The following is a 23,036-nucleotide window of genomic DNA, read 5'->3' on the forward strand; positions in this document are numbered from 1 at the left end:
ACATCCTAAGGAAGGAGGTCCTTACCAGCACCTCAGGAGCCTCATCCAGTCCACCTCACGCTGCTCTGAGAGCCTCGCCAACCTCTGCAGCTACCCAAGTCCTGGGCACTTGAGGGCCGTCCCCCTTCCCCGAGTCACTGAGCCACGTGCTCTGACAATGCATTTAAAACCAGGCTCTCGGACTTCCCTGGTCGCACACTGGTTAACAATCCGCCTGCCAATGGTGGGCACACGGGTTCGAATACTGGTCCGGGAAGATGCCACGTGCTGCGGAGCAACTAAGCCCGTGCACCACAACTACTGAGCCTGCGCTCTAGAGCCTGCGTGCCACAACTACTGAGCCCACGACCCGCAACTACTGAGGCCCGCATGCCTAGAAGCTGTGCTCCACAATAAGAGAAGCCACCGCACTGCGAAGCCCGCGCACTGCCACGAAGAGTAGCCCCGGCTCGCCGCAACTAGAGAACAAAGCCCGCGCGCAACAACAGAGACCCAACGCAGCCGAAACTGAATAAGTTAAATAGTAAACAAATAAAAAATTAAAATGAATGAATAAATAAATAAATAAAAGCAGGCTCTGCTTTGTCAGCACTCTGGAGTTCCCTATGTATCGACGGGCAGGATTCCCGAGCTCTCCTGTAATTATGTCTGTGAAGTGCCTTTCCCGAGGAGCACAGAAGCTCCTGGAAGCAGAGAATTGCTTCTTAAGATCACATGCAGAAACTGAAGACATTTGATGCTTATGTCAAAGATAAAAGACACAACACTAGATGGTGTGAAGGGTCCTCGAGGCCAAGAGCCAGGCAAGCAGGACACTTCCTCTGGGGACCCTTCCATCAGCAGAGAAGAAAATGTCCGTGGCCAGAACTGGCACTCAATTCGCTTTGAGCTGAGCAGCACCCGTGTAATTACACAGGCTCCCCAAAGAGTAATTACTCCCACATTTAAGAAAGGAGATGGCTTTTCAGGCAGGGAAGGCAAGTACAGTCTTCCCAGCTGGATGCACTGTGTGTGCTGATGGTCACGATGGAGCTGGGCCCCAGAGCTCTGCTCTCCCCTCAAACCCCCAACCTCACCCTCACCCTCAGCTGAGGAGCTGCTTCCCTGAGAACACAGAAGCCATCGGAGGGCTTCCCCACCTGCAACCCTGCTCAGCCATCCCCTCCCCACTCCAGGACCACGGGTAGCAGCTCTCCCCTCCCCCACACGCATCTACTGGATCATTCCCACTGTTATTTCTCCCATCACAACACAACACAACACAACACAACATCCTCCCCGGACCTCAGCTCCTACCCCAGCTACTGTCCAGTTTCTATTTTCCCCGTCACAGCAAAATGTCTTGAAAAAGTTGGGACCAGAACAAACACAGTTCTCCCACTCTTCTCTCCTAAGCCTCTCCGATCAGGATTTTACCCCACAGATCCATCCAAACGCATCATCGGCGAGTTAGGACCTCCCCCCAGTGCTGGGCTCGATGGTTAATGGCTCCGCGGAACGGCAACCTCGTTTGTCCAGTCACCCAGGGAACCTCTAAAGTGCTTCCCACATGCAGACAAAACGCTGTGATTAATATTTTAGGAGAAATACTCAGCGTGGAGAATACACTTGAGCTGCTGGAGGAAAGAGGTAGCGGCACAGAAAAGAAGTTTCTGTAACTACAGGAATGAACAGATAAGCTGTTTTAATGGTAGCAAGTATGGGATGAAGGAGAACGAATAAAAACCATTCAGAATACGACATTAACAAGCCTCACACCACAACGTGGTAACAGAGGATGGAGAAGGACTTTAGAATGAACTCATTTTTCTGGGCAGGTGACAGGCTGGATGATGCAACGATGAGCCGCCAGAGACAACAGGACAAGGCAAGGGGCAGGGGAGCTGTAAATAATCATTTCTGGATCTACTGGATCTAGTCATCCGAGGTGCCCTTTGGACAAACTCCATAGAGATGCTGGCAAGTGGCTGGACAGAGGCATCTGTCTGGTCCAGGGGGGAGAACTGACAGAGCTGGAGGTGAAAAGCACCAGAGGGTGAGATCAGACGGGGTGGAGAGTCATGGACCAAGGGAGAAACGACAACACACACAGAGGGCGGAAGAGAGAGTCAGTCAGGAAGACAGCAAGGAGAGATCTGTCACAGAAACCAACAGAGCAGACTCTGCGGATGGCAAGGCGACAGTGGTCTGAGGTGACGACTGGCAAATCTCCACTGCTTTGTATGCTGGATGCCAGGTCACCTCAACCGGATCAGGTTCCGTGGAGGGGCAGAACCAAGACCGCAGGCTGCACGATACAATTCAGCTGGGAAACAAGAATCTTTGCCAGAGACCTCACTGCATGGTGTGTAGCGCGACCCTCTGAGATTGTAAGAGACAAAGAGCGCAGTTTACTGGAAGGGTGACAAGGCTGTTCTTCCAGATGATCCTCATTGCATCCCTCGACTGAGCACTGAAAACAATGTACCTATGTGACAACGGTGTTCTACTGAACAGACAACTTATATGCACTGAGTGCTCCCTGGACAGCACGCTCTCAGCTTACAGGAAGCACGAGGAAGGCACCAACGTCAACACGTTAGGGGCTGTTGCTCAGGAAGGCTCGCGGCCTACAGCGGGATCCTCAGGGAAACCTTTTAACGCTCGAGAACAAAAGTGATTTGGCAGGACCATATAAGTCAAGCAAGGGATGGTGTTCTGCCACAAATGTCAAGAACACGAGCCTTGTACTGTGGCTCTAAGAGGATCCTGGGATCTACACGTAGAACTTGCCAGAAACACTTGGTGCTGACCTGCTCCTCTACACTTTGTCTAACCACATCTTTTACCGACTCCTACTTTCCCATTTTAACTTTTGAACTATTCGCCTCCCAAGGTGTTATCACAAAAGAACAGCAGCAGGTAAATACGTAAACAGCAAAACTCACCAGAGGCTGACTCATTTTCCGCTGCTCTTGGAACAACGTGCAGGACTGTGACAGTGGAGGCGGACCTGGAGAAGGAAAACGCAGGCAGTGAAGCTACGACTGAAGCGGCTCGGGGTGCACGAGCACCCGCCCCGCGCTCCACAAGAGACACCTGTGGGAGACCCGTCCTTTCACCTTCAGAAGGGCCTGTGAGAATAAGGAGGGAGCAACCACCCTCAGGTCTGTAACTCCCACGTGACTCTGGTACCTGAGGGGATACTTTATTTTTCCATAGCGAGTGTACATTGAATCCTATTAAAATAAACCTCCGTCATTAAATATGAAATTAAAAAACGCTTATAGTTTATCTCTTCTCAGTCTGTTAACAACTTAGATCACAACATCCACAGGATACCCAGAATAAAGGGACACACTCAGGTGCGTTTCAGTCTTGCAATGATTTGTACAAACTTTACAAACTTAAGTGCGACGCTCGAAAACATCTTTTATTAAAGCTGACTTTAAGTGGACAGAACACCTGCCCTAGGAGTTTGGAGTCCTGTGAGCGACCCCACGTGCACACCCGGTGAGGGTCTAGGACAAGTCATCTCCCTTCTCAGGCCCCATCGCTTCCTTCCTCACCCGAGGCAGCAGGACAGAAGCCCTGCAGACTCATCCTGCACCGATTACACTGGGCGACTCCACAGGGCACAACCCAGGGGGGCGGCGGACGCTTACATTAGACAACCAAGGTGCTGACGCGCCTTGAGACCCACGTGCGATCTCGCCGAGACGGCGACAGGAGGGGGAGGACGAGGAGGAGGGGGAGGACGAGGAGGAGGATCGGGGTTGGACGGAGGGGAGGACGCAGCACGTCCCGGCCGAGCCTGTGGACCCTGCTCCCCCAGGACACCCAGAGCTCACAAGTCCCAGGGGAGCCCCATCCGGAGCAGCCAGCCCTGTCCTCCAGCCCGGCCCCTCCACCTCCGGGAAGCGGTCAAACCCTCCAGGTGGCTCTACCGCGGGGCCCGGGGCGGGCTACCCCAAGCCCTGCTCTTCAAGGGCCGCAGGCTCCACAACCAAATACAGGCCTGCAGACGCAACACCTACCCCGTCGGGACTCGCTCACCGGCCCCGGGCTCCCGAGGCTCCGGTCCGGGGGCTGCTCCTCGGGCGCGCTCCTCTCTCGGGGTCCCTCCGCTCCGCCTCCCGAGACCACTGGGCCAGAGGAGCCAGCTCTGGGCCCACGTCCCTCCCGGGACCTCGCTTGGCCCCGCGCTGCACATGGTCGGGCACTGCACCGCTGCCGGTCGCCCGGCCACTCCGGCCCAAACGCGGGCTCCGCAGCTCGAGCTCGGAGGTCACAGTTCCAGCCTCCGCCCGGCCCACGCGAACCCTCGCCCGCACAGCCCGCTCCCGCGGGCTGCCGGCCGGCCCGGACAGCGTACCGCCCCGCAGGCCCCCGAAATGCTCGCCCGCAAGAGGCCAAGACGGGGGAACGACGGCCAGCGACGACCTGGGCACGCACAGGAAGCGGGGGCGGGGCGGCGACGGTGCGCGTGCGCCAACACGCACAAATCATGAGGCGCACCTGCGCAGGCGGACGCCCGAAGTCCGCCTGCCAAAGCCCGCCAGGAGCACGGGACAAGTACCCGGACTCCAGAAGCCTCCCCGAAGTCTCCGTGCCGTCAAGATAGTGAGCGTATGAAATGTCTCCTTCTCATCTGGCGCTCAAGTGCTGCTGTGCTGCGAGGGTGTGCCGCCTGGACCAGGGACTCCATTGCCCATTTGTCTTCACTCCTGTTAGGGATCAAGGAAAGGTGTGGCCTCAAGTGGGGGCTGTGTGATGGTCTCCAGGCTCCCTGGTCCTTTCCCGGCCCTGGGACATTTCGGGTTACATCTGAGATTCCCCCACCACCAGGAGAGGGGAAGGAGGGTATCATGTTCGCTTAACTGAAACGCTACAACTTTCATTCAAATCCTAGAATACAATAAATGCCCAGCCATGACACAAACTAATATTGCCCACGGAAGGAAAAGAAAATAGAAACTGTAGCTGTTTAGATTACACAACCAACGCATTAAAAACTGTACGAAAATCAGAACGTACACACAAACCGAAAACAGAAAACAGATACCTGGGATCTTACCTCTTAAAGAGGATACTCTTTATGTTAGGTAAAAATATCATTTTTCAAAAATGGAATCAGAAGGGTAATGATTTATCACTATTTATCACTGGGGGTGAAATAATATAACTGTGTTCTTGGCCAACTGTTCCTTAAAAGCTGCTAGGGGAAAAGGTAAAAATAAAATCTCCATGGACTTCCCTGGTGGTCCAGTGGTGAAGACTCCTAGTTTCCACTGCAGGGGGCACGTGTTTGACTCCTGGTTGGGGAACTAAGATCCCGCATGCTGTGCAGCACAGTCTCATTAATTAATTAATTAACGAACACACAAAATAAAAATAAAAAATCTCTCGCCAACCGAGAAAATCCTCTCCACAAATGTAGAGATAAAGAAAACGGTTTTACTGTTGAATAACCATTAAACCAGACTGTGCTGTGCACCCACAGGTGAACCACTAATGTTTCTGCAAATGAAATCAACCTCACCTTTTTTTTTATAGCTCAGCAGATAAAATCTGTTGCATACAGGTTCTCAAGATAAACGGGAACTTGCCTCATGGGAATAGACTTGACACCACCATAAAAATGGCATACATTCTTTCAGAGTACATCCTAAATTCACCTGGTCATCTCGGTGGTTGTCCATGCTAGTTAATACCCTTTATCCAAAGGAGAAAGACAACTTCTCCTATCTCTAGGACAAGCACGTACTTATAGCTCAGAGGAAAGTGCCTAACACCTAGCCTAAACTCCCCTGGTGACAGAGAGATAAAGAAGATAGCTCTCAGGTCCTTAACATAAACATTCCTGGGTTGTAATGCTGGCAAGAGACTGATTTAGCTTTTAAAAAGATTTAGATACTTACGAAAGGGACAGAGGAAGTATTTCTATTACAAGCGTCTTGAGGAAATCCTCTAAAAACGGAAATAAGAAGTGATGATTCATGCAAATGAATAAGCACCTAACCCATTCCTGATTTCCCCAGCTGAACTGCCACATTAAATGAATCCTGCACAAAATGTGTGCTTCTCCAAAACTGCTCTTGGAAGTGGCTGCTTAGAGCCACGAATGGTCTTTTCCAGTTCTTGCTGCTGCTGACTGTGGCCTCTGCCTGAATTCTCACCGATGAAATGCTGCTTGTGTGGGAATGACAGCGACCACACCTCCTCTGAGCCTGAGCCTGGCAAACCTCCAGGGCGCATTTCTCGCATTTTCCAAGTTCACCACGTAAGGACATCAGCTACACGGAGTACCTTGCTGGGAAGCGCCTTGGAAGGGCAGTGCGCCCATGAGCACGCCACCAGGCGTCCAGTTCTCACCTCACCCACGTGCACTGACCGTGTCTCAGCAGAAGACTGGGGTGGCCTGTGAACCCCAGCTGCTGTGCCCACCTCCACACCTCACTCTATCCCTTCAGCCCAGAGACATGCTGGGCTCCCCAGCCCCCTGCCCTGGACACTCTCTGGAAGTCTTTCTATTACAAGTTGTCATGAGGAAATGCTCTAAAAAAGGGAATAATAAGTACGGAGTCATCCCAATGAACAGGATGTCCAGCAGTGAGCTGATGTCTCTCACGACTCACCCCTCTCTCCAAAAGGCGAAAAACTGTCATTTCATACATTTCCCCCTTTTTAAACTTGTTGAAGCTAGGAGGGTAAACCTGGACCCTGCGATTTCACCTTGACCAGAAGCAGCAATGGCCACCTTTTAGTTTGCTTTCATTAAGATCTCTTCATATATATGGAGATTTACAATATAAAGCTTTCTCTTTTTGTATCTGCATTTCTATTAAATACAGATATTTTCCCTACTTTGTCACTTATCTATTTTTATTGAAGTATACTTCGTTTGCAATATTTCAGGTGTACAGCAAAGTGACTCAGTTACATGTATTTATGTAAGAATATATGTATTCTTTTTCAGGTTCTTTTTTCCATTATGGGTTATTACAAGATATTGAACATAGTTCCCTGGGCTATACAGTAGGTCCTTACTGTTTATCTATTTTACATATAAAAGTGTGTATCTGTCAATCCCTGTTCTTTATCTTTTTAACTTAATTTTTTACTCTCACATTCTGTTATACAGACACTTAAAAAGATATTTTGTGTTCAAATCTTTCACTTTCACTTCATACTTTTCATCAGCTTGGACACTGTACTTGAAGAAGCCTTTCCCATCCTGCATTTCCTAAGTAGTTGCCTGTGTTTTCTCCTGTTTATTTTGGGTCTCTTAACATACCAATTTTATCAAGATAACTGGCACCCATCTTCAGGATTTGTAAAATCATTTTCCTCTTAAAGTCTCTCAACCATTTTTTTCAACACTAACACATCTACCACAACCAGGAAACGCACTGTTTAAGAAGAAAACTCAAGTTTGTAATCTAACAGAAAAGGACAGGCTCTTCTTTGAAGCTCAGCGACACGTCTTAATTTAAAGGCAGGGGAGGGACTTCCCTGGTGTTCCAGTGGTAAAGAATCCGCCTTCTAATACAGGGTACGTGGGTTCAAAGCCTGGGAACACTGGTCCGGGAGCTAAGATCCCACACGCCATGGGGCAATTAAGCCCGCGTGCTGCAATTAGACACGATGCAGCCTAAGAGAGATAAATAATTTTTTACAAATAAAAATAAAAAAATAAAGGCAGGGGAAGCAGGAAAGTGACCGTCTCATGTGAATTCCTTCTTATTCAAAATACAGGTCGTAGCAGTTTACTTGGGCTGCGTCACAAAATACGACACACTGGCGGGCTTAAGCAACACAAATGCACTGTCCGACATTTACGCAGGCTGCAAGTCTGAGATCAAGGTGTCAGCAGGGTTGGTCCCCTCTGAGGGCTGTACGGGAGGATGTGCTCCAGGCTTCCTGGTGGAAAGGGCGGTTTCCTCACAAGCACATGCACTATGTATGTAGCAGGTAGGTGCCTGGGCTGAACTCCGATCCCAGGGCTGCTCATCCGCAGCAGCACCAGGCCGCTGGAGGGCTTGTCACGGACCCGTTGGCAGGAGGACTGCAGGCTGACACAGACGTCTGCTCAGCTGTGGACCCATGGCCCGGCCACAGCCCTGCCAGAGGCTGCCTGGTTGAAATCTAGGTCACGGTTCACCTCCCTCCTGCTTATTGCATTCAACGATGCCTTGAAGACCCCCTACTGCACCAGCCTGGGTGGCACATCCCACCCAGTCATTTCCACATCAGAAGCATGTCCATTGAGAAGGTTAAAATTAGGCCCTGGCTCAGTGCTGTGGAATTAGAATCTGTGAGGCTGGGTCCAGGCATCTGTGTTGGAATATTTTCTCCACGGGACTCTCATGCCCAGAGGACTGTATTGACAAAGCCCTTCTGCTTCACCCCACTGATATTTCTGCACTAGAGCTACAGCCGTTGTTGTATTAAACTGCATCCGCAGGAGGAAGAGAGAGGAGGAGAGGCGACAGTTCTGCTGATCTCCAAACACGCTGTTACGGAACCACACTTGGGTCCACTCGCCCGCACGCACTAAAGCCCATCTACGGACACGGGTCACGGTGAAGGAAAGTGCCGCGTTTATGGCGGGGCAACAAGCAAGGGGTCCAGGTATCTAGGGCTCAAAAGGCCCCCACTCCCCCGTGGCTTTCAGGGAAAGGTGTTTACAGATGGGGTGAGGCTGTTGGTGGGAATGTACACTGGGGCTGCCGCTATGCAGAACAGTGTGGAGGTTCCTCAAAACACTAAAGCTAGAGCTACCGTAGGACCCAGCAATCCCACTCCTGGGCATATACCCAGAGAAAACCATAATTCAAGAAGACACACGCACCCCAATATGTATAGCAGTACTATTTACAATAGCCAAGACATAGAAGCAACTTAAATGTCCATCGACAGAGGAATGGATAGGGAAGATGTGGTACATATGTGTGAGGGAATACTACTCAGCCATAAAAAAGAATGAGATTATGCCATGTGCAGCAACATGGATGGACCTAGAGATTATCAGACTAAGTGAAGGACGTCAGACAAAGACAAATACCATATGCTACCACTCCTGTGTGGAATCTAAAACAGTGATACGAATGAACTTCTGAACAGAACGGAAACAGACTCACAGACATAGAAAAAAAACTTATGTTTACCAAAGGGAAAAGGTGGGGGAGAGGGATAGATCAGGAGGTTGGGGCTAACATATGCACACAACTATATATAAAACAGGAAATCAACAAGGACCTCCTGTAGAGCACAGGGATCTCTACTCAATATTCTGTAGTAACCTAGGGAGTTCCCTGGTGGCCCAGAGGTTAGGATTCTGGTCTTTCATGGCCATGGCCCGGGTTCAATCCCTGGTCAGGGAACTGAGATCCTACAAGCCACACAGCACCACGAAAAAAAAGCAAAATTCGGTAATAACCTAAATGGGAAAACAATCTGAAAAAGAATAGATATCTGTGTCCATATAACTGACTTTGCTGTACACCGGAAACTAATACAACACTGTAAATCAACTATACTCCCAATATAAAATTTAAAAAATGTTTAAAGTGAATTACAAACGAGTGGGGTGAGGGAGAGGAGGTTGAGGGGTGTGTGGTCAGCTTGTGGACATTCTTCCGATTGGTTGGTGGTGAGGTAATCTGAGGTCAACATCATCAACCGGCTGGTTCCAGCTGGTCTGGGGTCTACGTGCTTGTGGGCAGCATGCAGTTACCTTCCTCCCCCCTGCTGGGGGCTTCAGTCTCTGCAAAACAGCTCCAAGGACGTGGCTCAGAACAGTATCTACAGCCCTTGAGGAGGAACTAAAGGTCCTTGACTTTGTTTAATGGCTACACTAGTATTATTTGGTCTTTGGGGACTCTTGTCCTTTCTTTTGGCACTTTCTCCCTTCTCTGATTAAATTGTTTGTTTCCAACTCACGGAAGGCTAGGAGGCTAAAATTTTCTTTTTTTTTTTTTTTTTTTTTTTCTTTTTGCGGTATGCGGGCCTCTCACTGTTGTGGCCTCTCCCGTTGCGGAGCACAGGCTCCGGATGCGCAGGCCCAGCGGCCATGGCTCACGGGCCCAGCCGCTCCGCGGCATATGGGATCCTCCCAGACCGGGGCACGAACCCGTATCCCCTGCATCGGCAGGCGGACTCTCAACCACTGCGCCACCAGGGAGGCCCTAAAATTTTCTAAAGACAAGAAGCAGGCAGAAGACATGGGGAGAATCCATCCCAGGAAGGCCCCACAAGGTCCTGCTCACTTACAACATCACATTCAATCTGGGCTGTTTACGCCATTTTCGGACAACATACCAACACATCTTAAGATGGGTCCCACCCGACTGTTGCACATTTGGACAAGGTGCGGTGGGGTGGGATTATGCAAATCCAGATCTGAAGACTAGATAAAGCAATCAGGGTATTTCACAGTATACAAGAGAAATTTTCATGGGGACAGAATACCAACCTTCTAATATTTGAAAGCCTGTTAGCCAAGAGGGAGAGTGAACTTCTGTTTTGTTATACAAGGACCCAATCAGCTGTGATGGTTGAAAGCATGATGAACGCAAATCTGAATTCATTTGCCTCCTAACAATGCAACGTCTACAGCAGAGGGACACAGGTCCTCAAGCAGCAGTGCTTTTCCCAGCAGTGCAGACCCTGAGGAGAGCCAGGCTGTGGCAGCTCTGGAGGACCTCAGACACTCTTTGCATGGCCTCTGAGACCTAGAACATCTCAGAAAGTCCACGAGTGCAAACCAAAGAGACACTCAGTCCCTGCACCTTGGATGAACTGATTTGACGCTACGTATGCATTGCTTGGGCTAATTAGAAATATGGAAGTGATCAGAAGACAGAATAAACCTCTGGGCACATCCTGAACAACAGAGATACTTCTCATCAAAGTCCAAACAATAATTCAAAAGCAAGATTCAGAGCCAAAATGTGGAAACAAACCAAGTGTTCACTGACAGATGAATGGATCAAGAAAATGTAGTGTGTATATTCACACAACAGATATTATTCACCCACAAACAGGAAGGAAAGTTTCTAATTCATACAAAGACCATTTATGTATTTTTCAAAGATTGACATTTCTTTGTATGAACAGTGAAAATTTAACAATTCCACTTTTAAGAGGAAAGGTTAGTGTTTCTTTGTAGAAACAATTAAGTCTCGGCAGTAGAGGCATAAGCACACACGTGCACACAGAGTAAACAGAATAGCGCCCCGCTACCTCCCCGCAATCTGATCCCCCGATGAGCCCTGCTGATTCTCCCTCCAAATATAGAGAACCTGTTTACTTCTCTCCATCTTCTCAGACATCGTCTTCCTGGACTACCACGCCAAATTCCTAACCTTATCTGGGTCTCCCGACTTCCACTCTTACTGAATCCCCACCCCATCCATTTATGCAGCAGCCAAAATCAATTGTTCCTCTTTCAGTGCAAACTGGATCAGGACACCTCTCATTCACTGCTTTCCCACTGCACTTGGCAAACATCTGAACTTCTTCAGACCCACGGTTTTATTTCCTTCTCACTCACTGTGTACTGTCCACACTGGCTTTGGGGTCTAGGAAGGAAATTTTGACACAGGCTACCACACAGATGACACGCGAAGACATTAAGCTAAGTGGATAAGTCAGATACAAATGGACAAATGTTACATGATTCCACTTCTGTGAGGTCCCCAGATGGGTCAAATTCATAGAGACAGAAAGTGGAGTGGTGGGTGTCAGGGGCTGGGAGGGGGGTGGGGAGTCAGTGTTTAATGGGGACAGAGTTTCACTTGGACAGGATGAAAACATTCTGGAGATGGATGGTCGGGATGGTTGCACAACAATGAGAATTCTTGTTTTCCTTCCTTAAGATTTTTGTTTTACTTATTTTTGGCTGCGTTGGGTCTTCGTTGCTGGGCGCAGGCTTTCTCTAGTCGCGGTGAGCGGGGGCTACTCTTCGGTGCAGTGTGTAGGCTTCTCATTGAGGTGGCTTCTCTTTGCGGCAGAGCATGGGCCCTAGGCGCGTGGGCTCAGTAGTTGTGGCTCGCGGGCTGAGGAGTTATGGCTTGCAGGCTCAGTAGTTGTGGCGCACGGGCGTTAGGTGCTCCGCGGTATGTGGGATCTTCCCGGACCAGGGCTCGAACCTGTGTCCCCTGCATCGGCAGGCGGATTCTTGACCACTGTGCCACCAGGGAAACCCAAGAAAAAAAGCAAGACTCAGACCCCAAGGGGAGGAGTGGAAGTACGAGTTGGGAGGTTCAGAAGAAGCTTCCAGTGACACTGCATGACCCTGAGTTGGCTATTTTCTTCTCTGCATCTCGGCTACCATATACTTCCTACCCTCATAGAAAAATAACCTGTCTGGAATTGGAAATTTTTCCATTTAGTCTTTTTGTGCATGTGACATTTTTATTCAGAAAAATAATCTGTGTTGAACTGGAGTTTTTTCCATTTAGTATTTTGTACATGTGACATTTTTATTCAGGTAGTGAAATCTCTGGGTCAACAGTGATACCACATTCTCAAGATTTTGATAAGTAGACTAGAACTTCTTAACTGGAATCAAGGGGCAGGCTTTGGACAATCCATGGACTTTGTGGCATCCAAAGGTGCCCTTTTTTGTGTGTGTGTGTGTGTGTGTGTGTTTGTAGACACCCTTTGAAGGGTGCGTGAGCACCTGTGGTTTTCTATGATTTTAGCTTCTCCAAATGGCTCTTGGACTCAAAGGTGCCTGAGGGGAGCGGACGTGTACTCCCCCAGTACAGAATTCTGAACGCAGTGTCAGTAAACATTCAGCCAAAGAGCTTTGCCAAATTGCGTGTTTTAACGTAACTTTTTAATCCACTGAGTCGATGTACCTGGGATCTTTTTTTACATACTTATCTCACTCTTTATTTATTTTTTTTTGGGGGGGGGTACGCGGGCCTCTAACGGTTGTGGCCTCTCCCGTTGCGGAGCACAGGCTCCGGACGCGCAGGCTCAGCGGCCATGGCTCATGGGCCCAGCCACTCCGCGGCATGTGGGATCTTCCCGAACCGGGGTACCAACCCGTGTCCCCTGCATCGGCAGGTGGACTCTCAACCACTGCACCACCACGGAAGCCATTATCTCACTCTTATAAGGCTGAAACGTTGCTGCTTCCCCTAAGTTTCCTTGTCCCTCTCCCCACTCTCCCACCAGGCCGTGGAAGAGGAATGGGAGGGAGAGGGAGAGTCCAGCAGGGAGAGGACAGTGCACCTGCTGGGAAGCGGTAAAGAGGGGTCCAGGGTGGGAGGGAGGGAGACACAAGAGGGAGGGGATATGGGAACAGGTGTATATGTATAACTGATTCGCTTTGTTATAAAGCAGAAACTAATACGCCATTGTGAATCAACTCTACTCCAATAAACTTGTAAAAAAAAATTAGAACTACCATATGACACAGCATTTTCATTCCTGGATATATATCGAAAAAAATAAAACCAAAAAACATTAATTTGAAAAGATATGTGCACCCTAATGTTAATGGCAGCATTATTTACAATTGACAACATATGGAAGCAAGCTAAGTGTTTATTAAGAGATGAATGGGTAAGGAAGATGTGATATATATATATATACAATGGAATACTACTTAGCTAAAAAAAAATTTTGTTTGAATTGAAATTGTATCAAGTATCTTTTCCGACCACAATGCTATGAGACTAGACATCAATTACAGGAAAAGATGTGTAAAAAATACAAACACATGGAGGCTAAAGAATACACTACTCAATAACGAAGTGATCACTGAAGAAATCAAAGAGGAAATTAAAAAATACCTAGAAACAAATGACAATGGAGACACGACGACCCAAAACCTATGGGATGCAGCAAAAGCAGTTCTAAGAGGGAAGTTTATAGCAATACAATCCTACCTTAAGAAACAGGAAACATCTCGAATAAACAACCTAACCTTGCACCTAAAGCAATTACAGAAAGAAGAACAAAAACATCCCAAAGTTAGCAGAAGGAAAGAAATCATAAAAATCAGATCAGAAATAAATGAAAAAGAAATGAAGGAAATGATAGCAAAGATCAATAAAACTAAAAGCTGGTTCTTTGAGAAGATAAACAAAATTGATAAACCATTAGCCAGACTCATCAAGAAAAAAAGGGAGAAGACTCAAATCAATAGAATTAGAAATGAAAAAGGAGAAGTAACAACTGACACTGCAGAAATACAAAAGATCAGGAGAGATTACTACAAGCAACTCTATGCCAATAAAATGGACAACCTGGAAGAAATGGACAAATTCTTAGAAATGCACAACCTGCCAAGACTGAATCAGGAAGAAATAGAAAATATGAACAGACCAATCACAAGCACTGAAATTGAAACTGTGATAAAAAATCTTCCAACAAACAAAAGCCCAGGACCAGATGGCTTCACAGGCGAATTCTATCAAGCATTTAGAGAAGAGCTAACACCTATCCTTCTGAAACTCTTCCAAAATATAGCAGAGGGAGGAACACTCCCAAACTCATTCTACGAGGCCACCATCACCTTGATACCAAAACCAGACAAGGATGTCACAAAGAAAGAAAACTACAGGCCAATATCACTGATGAACATAGATGCAAAAATCCTCAACAAAATACTAGCAAACAGAATCCAACAGCACATTAAAAGGATCATACACCATGATCAAGTGGGGTTTATTCCAGGAATGCAAGGATTCTTCAATATACGCAAATCAATCAACGTGATACACCATATTAACAAATTAAAGGAGAAAAACCATATGATCATCTCAATAGATGCAGACAAAGCTTTCGACAAAATTCAACACCCATTTATGATAAAAACCCTGCAGAAAGTAGGCATAGAGGGAACTTTCCTCAACATAATAAAGGCCATATATGACAAACCCACAGCCAGCATCGTCCTCAATGGTGAAAAACTGAAAGCATTTCCACTAAGATCAGGAACAAGACAAGGTTGCCCACTCTCACCACTCTTATTCAACATAGTTTTGGAAGTTTTAGCCACAGCAATCAGAGAAGAAAAGGAAATAAAAGGAATCCAAATCGGAAAAGAAGAAGTAAAGCTGTCACTGTTTGCAGATGACATGATACTATACATAGAGAATCCTAAAGATGCTACCAGAAAACTACTAGAGCTAATCAATGAATTTGGTAAAGTTGCAGGATACAAAATTAATGCAAAGAAATCTCTGGCATCCCCATATACTAATGATGAAAAATCTGAAAGTGAAATCAAGGAAACACTCCCATTTACCATTGCAACAAAAAGAATAAAATATCTAGGAATAAACCTACCTAAGGAGACAAAAGACCTGTATGCAGAAAATTATAAGACACTGATGAAAGAAATTAAAGATGATACAAATAGATGGAGAGATGTACCATGTTCTTGGATTGGAAGAATCAACATTGTGAAAATGACTCTACTACCCAAAGCAATCTACAGATTCAATGCAATCCCTATCAAACTACCACTGGCATTTTTCACAGAACTAGAACAAAAAATTTCACAATTTGTATGGAAACACAAAAGACCCCGAATAGCCAAAGCAATCTTGAGGACGAAAAATGGAGCTGGAGGAATCAGGCTCCCTGACTTCAGACTATACTACAAAGCTACAGTAATCAAGACAGCATGGTACTGGCACAAAAACAGAAAGATAGATCAATGGAACAGGATAGAAAGCCCAGAGATAAACCCACGGACATATGGTCACCTTATCTTTGATAAAGGAGGCAGGAATGTACAGTGGAGAAAGGACAGTCTCTTCAATAAGTGGTGCTGGGAAAACTGGATAGGGACATGTAAAAGTATGAGATTCGATCACTCCCTAACACCATACACAAAAATAAGCTCAAAATGGATTAAAGACCTAAATGTAAGGCCAGAAACTATCAAATTCTTAGAGGAAAACATAGGCAGAACACTCTATGACATAAATCACAGCAAGATCCTTTTTGACCCACCTCCTAGAGAAATGGAAATAAAAACAAAAATAAACAAATGGGACCTAATGAAACTTAAAAGCTTTTGCACAGCAAAGGAAACCATAAACAAGACCAAAAGACAACCCTCAGAATGGGAGAAAATATTTGCAAATGAAGCAACTGACCAAGGATTAATCTCCAAAATTTATAAGCAGCTCATGCAGCTCAATAACAAAAAAAACAAATAACCCAATCCAAAAATGGGCAGAAGACCTAAATAGACATTTCTCCACAGAAGATATACAGACTGCCAACAAACACATGAAAGGATGCTCAACATCTTTACTCAGTAGAGAAATGCAAATCAAAACTACAATGAGATATCATCTCACACCAGTCAGAATGGCCATCATCAAAAAATCTAGAAACAATAAATGCTGGAGAGGGTGTGGAAAAAAGGGAACACTCTTGCACTGCTGGTGGGAATGTGAATTGGTACAGCCACTATGGAGAACGGTATGGAGGTTCGTTAAAAAACTACAAATAGAACTACCATATGACCCAGCAATCCCACTACTGGGCATATACCCTGAGAAAACCATAATTCAAAAAGAGACATGTACCAAAATGTTCATAGCAGCCCTATTTACAATCGCCCGGAGATGGAAACAACCTAAGTGTCCATCATCGGATGAATGGGTAAAGAAGATGTGGCACATATATACAATGGAATATTACTCAGCCATAAAAAGAAACGAAATTGAGCTATTTGTAATGAGGTGGATGGACCTAGAGCCTGTCATACAGAGTGAAGTAAGTCAGAAAGAGAAAGACAAATACTGTATGCTGACACATATGTATGGAATTTAAGAAAAAAAAATGTCATGAAGAACATAGGGGTAAGACAGGAATAAAGACACAGACCTACTAGAGAATGGACTTGAAGATATGGGGAGGCGGAAGGGTAAGCTGTGACAAAGTGAAAGAGCAGCATGGACATATATACACTACCAAACGTAAGGTAGATAGCTAGTGGGAAGCAGCCACATAGCACAGGGAGATCAGATCGATGCTTTGTGACCGCCTGGAGGGGTGGGATAGGGAGGGTGGGAAGGAGACGCAAGAGGGTAGAGATATGGGAACATATGTATATGTATAACTGATTCACTTTGTTATAAAACAGAAACTAACACACCATTGTGAAGAAATTATACTCCAATAAAGTTGTAAAAAATAATAATAAAGTTAAAAATTTTTAAAAAAGAAGAAAAAAACCCCCAAGCAAACTAGGAATAGAAAAGGAACATACTGAAACTCATCAAGAGGGTCTACAAACAACCTATACCGACATTATATTTAACTGTGAAAGACTGAATGCTTTCTCTGTAAGATCAGAAACAAGGCACTGATATCTGCCCTCACCACTTTTATTAAATATATTAATGGAGGTTCTAGTAAGAAAGTAAAGCAAAAATAAATAAATACATAAATTTAAAAGTTAAATTTTTAAAACATTTATTTAAAAGATAAAAGGACTATTCCTACTACGTTGAATAGGAAGGAATATATCCTACTGAATGTTGAACAGTAATATATACTATTATATTAAATAAGGAAAAGTAAAACGGTATCTGAAGAGGAGATGATAATCTAAATGGAGAAAATACCAAGGAATCCACAAAAAGCTTGAGAAATAATATTAGTTTGTAAATGTTTTAGAGTACAAATCAACACAGTTTTATCAAATTATATATTAATAACAAATGTGTAGAAGCTTAAATAAAAATATGTGATGCCATTTACAACTGACCTAAATAAATACTTAAATATAAGCCCAATAAGACATTTATAGGTCCTCTATACTGAAAATTACAAAATGCTGATGAAGAAAAATGTAAAAGTCCCAAACAAATAGTGAGACATACCTTGTTCATGGATTAGAAAACACAACATAATAAAGATGTCAATTCTCCCCAAGTTAAGAGGCTTAACAGAGTTACTCTTAAAATGCCCTCAAGGTTTTTGTGTATATAGACAAGCTTATTCTAAGATTTATATAGTAAGAAGAGGCTGAAGAATAGCTAAAACAATTTGTAAAGGAAGATTAAAATGGGAGGAATTCATCTACCCAATTTCAAGATTTTGCAGTAATGATGGAGGGTAGATACACAGATCAATGGAATGGAATAGAGAACCCAGAAATAGACTGACATAAATACATTTAACTTGTTCTTGACAGCAGTGTGAAAGCTATCAAGGAAGAATAGACTTTTCAAAAAATGGTACTGAAACAGTTGGACATCCCTCGACAAAAACAAACAAACAAAAAATGAACCTTAACCTAAACCTCCACACCTTACACAAAAATTAAATCAAAGTGGATCATAATCTTCAATGTAAAAGCAGGACACTTTGAGAAAAAAAATAGGAGAAAATCTTTGGCATCTAGAACTACGTGAATAATTCTTAGACTTGACACGGAAAGTATGATCAATAAAAGCAAACATTGATAAATTGGATCTCATCCAAATGAGTTAAAAATGCTTCATAGAAGATCATTTTAAGTGGATGAAAACTCAAATTACACAGTGGGAAAACATATTGGAAAATCCCACATGAGACAAATGACTTGTATCTATAATATACAAAGAACTCTCCAAACAACTTAAAAAAACCCAACTAGAAAATAGGCAGAAGACAGGAACAGACATTTCATGGAAGAGAATATACACATGGCAAAGAAGCACATGAAAAGATGCTCAACATCATTAGCCATTAGGGAAATGCAAATTCAGACCATAATGAGATATCAGAGAATAACGAAAATTAAAGTATAGTGACAACATCAAATGCTGGTGAGTACATAGAAAAATGATCTCACATCACTGGTGGGAAAATAAAATGGTTTAGCCACTCTGAGAAACAGCTTGACAGTCTCTTTTAATCCTAAAAGTAGATTCACCCTACAACACAGTAATTGTACTCTTGAGCATTTATCCAAAAGAAACAAAAACTTCATTAAGTTCCCACAGCAACTTACACATAAATGTTCATAGCAGTTTTATTTATAACAGCCCCAAACTGGCCACTACCCAAATGTCTTTCAATGGATGAATGTTGAAACAAATTGTGATAAAATCTTATGATAGAATACTACCGAGCAACAAAAAGGAACAAATTATTAATATATGCAAAAATTGAAATGAACTTCAAGGGAATGATGCCGAAGGAAAAATTTTAAAAAGCCAATCTCCGAAGATGAAGTAATTCATGATGATATTTACATATTATTCTTAAAATAACAAAACTGTGGAGATGGAGAACAGATTAGAAGTTGCCAAGGGTTAGACATGGGGGTAGAAAGTACAGCGGGGGATCTTTGTGAGGTTTTTGTGGTCCCAGTACAAATAATACAGCAATCTTGGTTTTAACCCCGAAAGATGTTTAAAAGCAATTCCTAATAAGAGGTGTCCAGATATTTAGCAATGGCAGCAGATTAGAGGTATAGCTACCCAACATGACAGCTTCAAAACAGATGGTACTAATTCAATGCATATGTTCATTTTAAAAAGGCCAATCACAATACTTAGATGGTATATATCTTAACGATATTATTCTAAGGATCCAGCTATACCAGATGGACTAGCAGGATTTTCTGTACATTCAATCTTATTTTAGACACTAAATCTTATAATAAGACAGTTAAAAAAAGAAAAAGAAAAAGAAAAAAAAAACAAACCAACTACAGTTGGATAGTCTCATAGGAAGATGAGGTGAAAATATGTAGCAGCGGTTCAAAAGCTTAAGCAGTGGCACCTAAATTTGGCTGCACATTAGAATCATCTGAAGCACTTTTTAAAAACCAACAGTTGGTCATCCTAAACCAATAAAATCATTTTAAATCTCCTCAGACGATGCCATTGTCTAGCCAGAAGTGAGAACCAGCGGACTAAGCAGAAGGGGATGTTTCTACAAAGATTTCTTAACAATAAGTTCTTTCACCCAATCAGATTTACCTTCCTGCAAAGGGGTAAAGAAGGCTAGATGTTGTCCATACTTGCTTAGCTTTAATTAGCACTTGTGACTTGCCCAAAACCTAGATCATGTTTCCCCTAAATTTCATGTGATTTCCTAAGTTCTTCAAATCCAGGGCTAAGGGGTTTGCCAGGATGAGATTTTAAGTGCTCACACAGGGGAAGTCCCTGGCAAACCAGGACAGAGGTCACTCTACATTGAAATGTAAAGCATCCTAAATAACCCTGCCACTGCCCCCAGATACTCGTCTGTGCCAACCAGTGGAGAAAAGGCATTCTCCATTACTACCACGGCAAATGCTGCTCTACTTGCCTTGGCTACTCCCTATCTTTTCCAGGCGTCTCTCCCCTTCACCTGCTGGTGGACGCTTTGGCAGCTGACAATGCAGATATTTTCAAACTTTAAGGTGAATAAAAATCATCTGGAGGGCCAGTTATAACAGAGATCACTGAGCCCCACTAGAGTTGCTGATTCCATAGGGCTGGGACAGGGCCCTAAAACTTGAATATCTGACACATTATCAGGGGACGCTGGTAAAGCTGGTCAGGTTGTTACCGAATGCACGTTCGTGTGTCTGAAGCACAGTGAGGCCAAACAAACCGAAAGGTTGGAGTCTGGGGCAGAGAAAGGTTTATTGCAGGATCGAGCAAGGAGAGGGGTGGCCCGTGTTCCAAAAACCCTGAAATCTCCAAAGGATTTCAGCAAAGCATTTTTAAAGGCCACGTGAGGGAGGGACGTCCCAGGGAATGTGATCAGCTCGTGCACAATCATCTGACTGGCTGATGTTGAGGCCACAGGGCAGGTAACATTATCCATCCTTAGGTGCCAGAAGGTCTGGGGGCTGTGTGCTCATGATCATCAAAGAGTTAACTTCTTCCATTGGGTGGTGGTTTTTAGCATCTGAAAACTCAAGAAATATGCCTGAGATACTATTATCTGAGGACTTCAGAGAGGAACTACAGCAGAGGCTATGGAGGATGGGTCTGTCCTAGGAAGGCCCCATAGGGTACTGCTTGGTTACAAGGTGACCATACTTTGAGAACCACTGCTCTAGTGGCTTGGAATGTTAAAGTAATGGAAGAAGCCCTTCCCAGATCTAGATTCTAGTATCACCAGCTATTTTGGTGGGGGGGAAGGGTAAGTTTTGTCCTTGCTTGGACTTCTTGTTCATTTATATCAAAGCCTATTTGAGGCAGTGCACTCGGCAGTCCTGCAGATCTGTCTTTGGCTTCAACAGTGTTTGGAATGAACAGACCCAGGGACGCTCCTTGCTCCAGCCCCCGACCACACTCCAACATTTCTTCCTGTCGCAACCTTTGGAATCAGCCACTCAGCTATCCTCAGCCTCCAGGACAGGCCAACACCGTTTTTGGAGCTTAGCTCCTTATCACTGATCAACCACGAGTTCCCAGGTTCGTCAGAATTATTCCATCGAGGTGGAGGCCGCCATCCACCGCCTGTTCAACATGCATCTGTGGACACTTACCTCTCTCTAAGCTTCTATTTCCACAGCAACAGTGGGACTCTGGACAATGGGGGCCACATTTTTCGCCAACTGGCTGAAGAGAAGTGTGAGGGCGCCCAGCGACTCTTGAAAATGCAAAACAAGTGCTGCGGCCGCGCCCTCTTCCAGGATGCGCGGAAGCCTTCTCAAGATGAGTGGGGTAAAACCCAGGACACTGTGCAAGCCGCCATTCTTAGGGAGAAGAACCTGAACCAGGCACTATCGGATCTGCGCGCCCTGGGTCCTGCCCGCGCAGACTCTCACCTCTGTGACTTCCTGGAGAGCCGCTTCCTGGAGGAGCAGCTGAAACTCATCAAGAAGATGGGCAACCACCTGACCAACCTCCGCAGGCTGGCTGGTCCGCAGGCTGTGCTGGGCGAGTATCTTTTCGTGGAGAGCCGCTTCCTGGAGGAGCAGCTGAAACTCATCAAGAAGATGGGCAACCACCTGACCAACCTCCGCAGGCTGGCTGGTCCGCAGGCTGGGCTGGGCGAGTATCTTTTCGTGGAGAGCCGCTTCCTGGAGGAGCAGCTGAAACTCATCAAGAAGATGGGCAACCACCTGACCAACCTCCGCAGGCTGGCTGGTCCGCAGGCTGGGCTGGGCGAGTATCTTTTCGAAAGGCTCACGCTCGAGCACAAACAGGAGTCTCTGAAGTCCAGCGGCCTCTGAGGAGCCCCTCTGGCGTCAGAGCTTCTGCCCGAAGCCCAGCTCTGCAGCCACTAGGCAGCTTTGTAACCGCCCTGGAGCACTCTCCCAAGCCTTGGACCAAATGGAAACAATAACGCTTTTTGCAGAAGGAAAAAAAAAGCCTATTTGAAACACAAACAGAATAAAGAGAAAAAAAGAAATATATATATATATATATATATATATATATATATATATATATATTCATGTTCTTTTAACATATGAATTGCCCCACTTTATCTGTGTGAAATACGTTTGTTCCCGTTATTGGGCTGGTTCTCAAGCTTTGCTGCTCGTATGAATTACCTAAAGAGCTCTTTTTTTTTTTTAGTATTAAATATTTTTTTAATTAGTTTCTGCTTTATAACAAACTGAATCAGTTATACATATACATCTGTTCCCATATCCCTTTCCCTAAAGAGCTTTTAAGAGAAACTTTGGTGTCTGGGTCCCAGCCCCAGAGATTTTGATTCAGTAGGTCTAGGGAGGAGCCTGGGCACGGGGAGGTCTCAGAGTTCCCCAGGTGATTCTAATATGCAGCAACTTTGTGAACCACCTCTTGGCTTCAATCCAGCTAGTGATCAGATATTAAATCTAAGACACATGGGCTAGTGCGTGAGCTCTGCTGCTAGGCGTGTTCCATTTTCTTCCTCCTGGAAGATTCGTGCCAGGGAAAATGATTGATAGTTGTGTTACTTCTCTGAAATGGATAGAAATTTCCAATTAGCGTGAACAGGGGAGGGTGAATGGGTGAATGCAATAAGGTGTATCATTTATGTATTTCCCTATGTGTATGGCTAGAAGCTTTTGCAACTGACGTCTGCCCTACTTTTCATGCGAATGGTAGTGCTTGTCCTCCTAATGCAGCTGTAAACTTTATAAG

At 45.1% G+C, this 23,036-nt stretch overlaps 1 pseudogene across 1 annotated transcript in view; it reads left to right on the plus strand.

The window, feature by feature from the left end:
- LOC308610773 (ferritin light chain-like) overlaps nucleotides 1-21,902 on the plus strand; it is a 67,219-nt pseudogene extending 45,317 nt beyond the window's left edge. The window contains exon 2 of the transcript in view: nucleotides 21,365-21,902. The product of the transcript in view is annotated as a ferritin light chain-like (transcript). The remainder of the gene's footprint in view (nucleotides 1-21,364) is intronic.
- The last annotated feature ends 1,134 nt before the right edge of the window (nucleotides 21,903-23,036 follow it).

This window comes from Mesoplodon bidens (assembly GCF_964165515.1).
Source record: "Mesoplodon bidens genome assembly, contig: HAP1_SCAFFOLD_178, whole genome shotgun sequence".
Lineage (NCBI taxonomy): Eukaryota > Metazoa > Chordata > Mammalia > Artiodactyla > Ziphiidae > Mesoplodon > Mesoplodon bidens.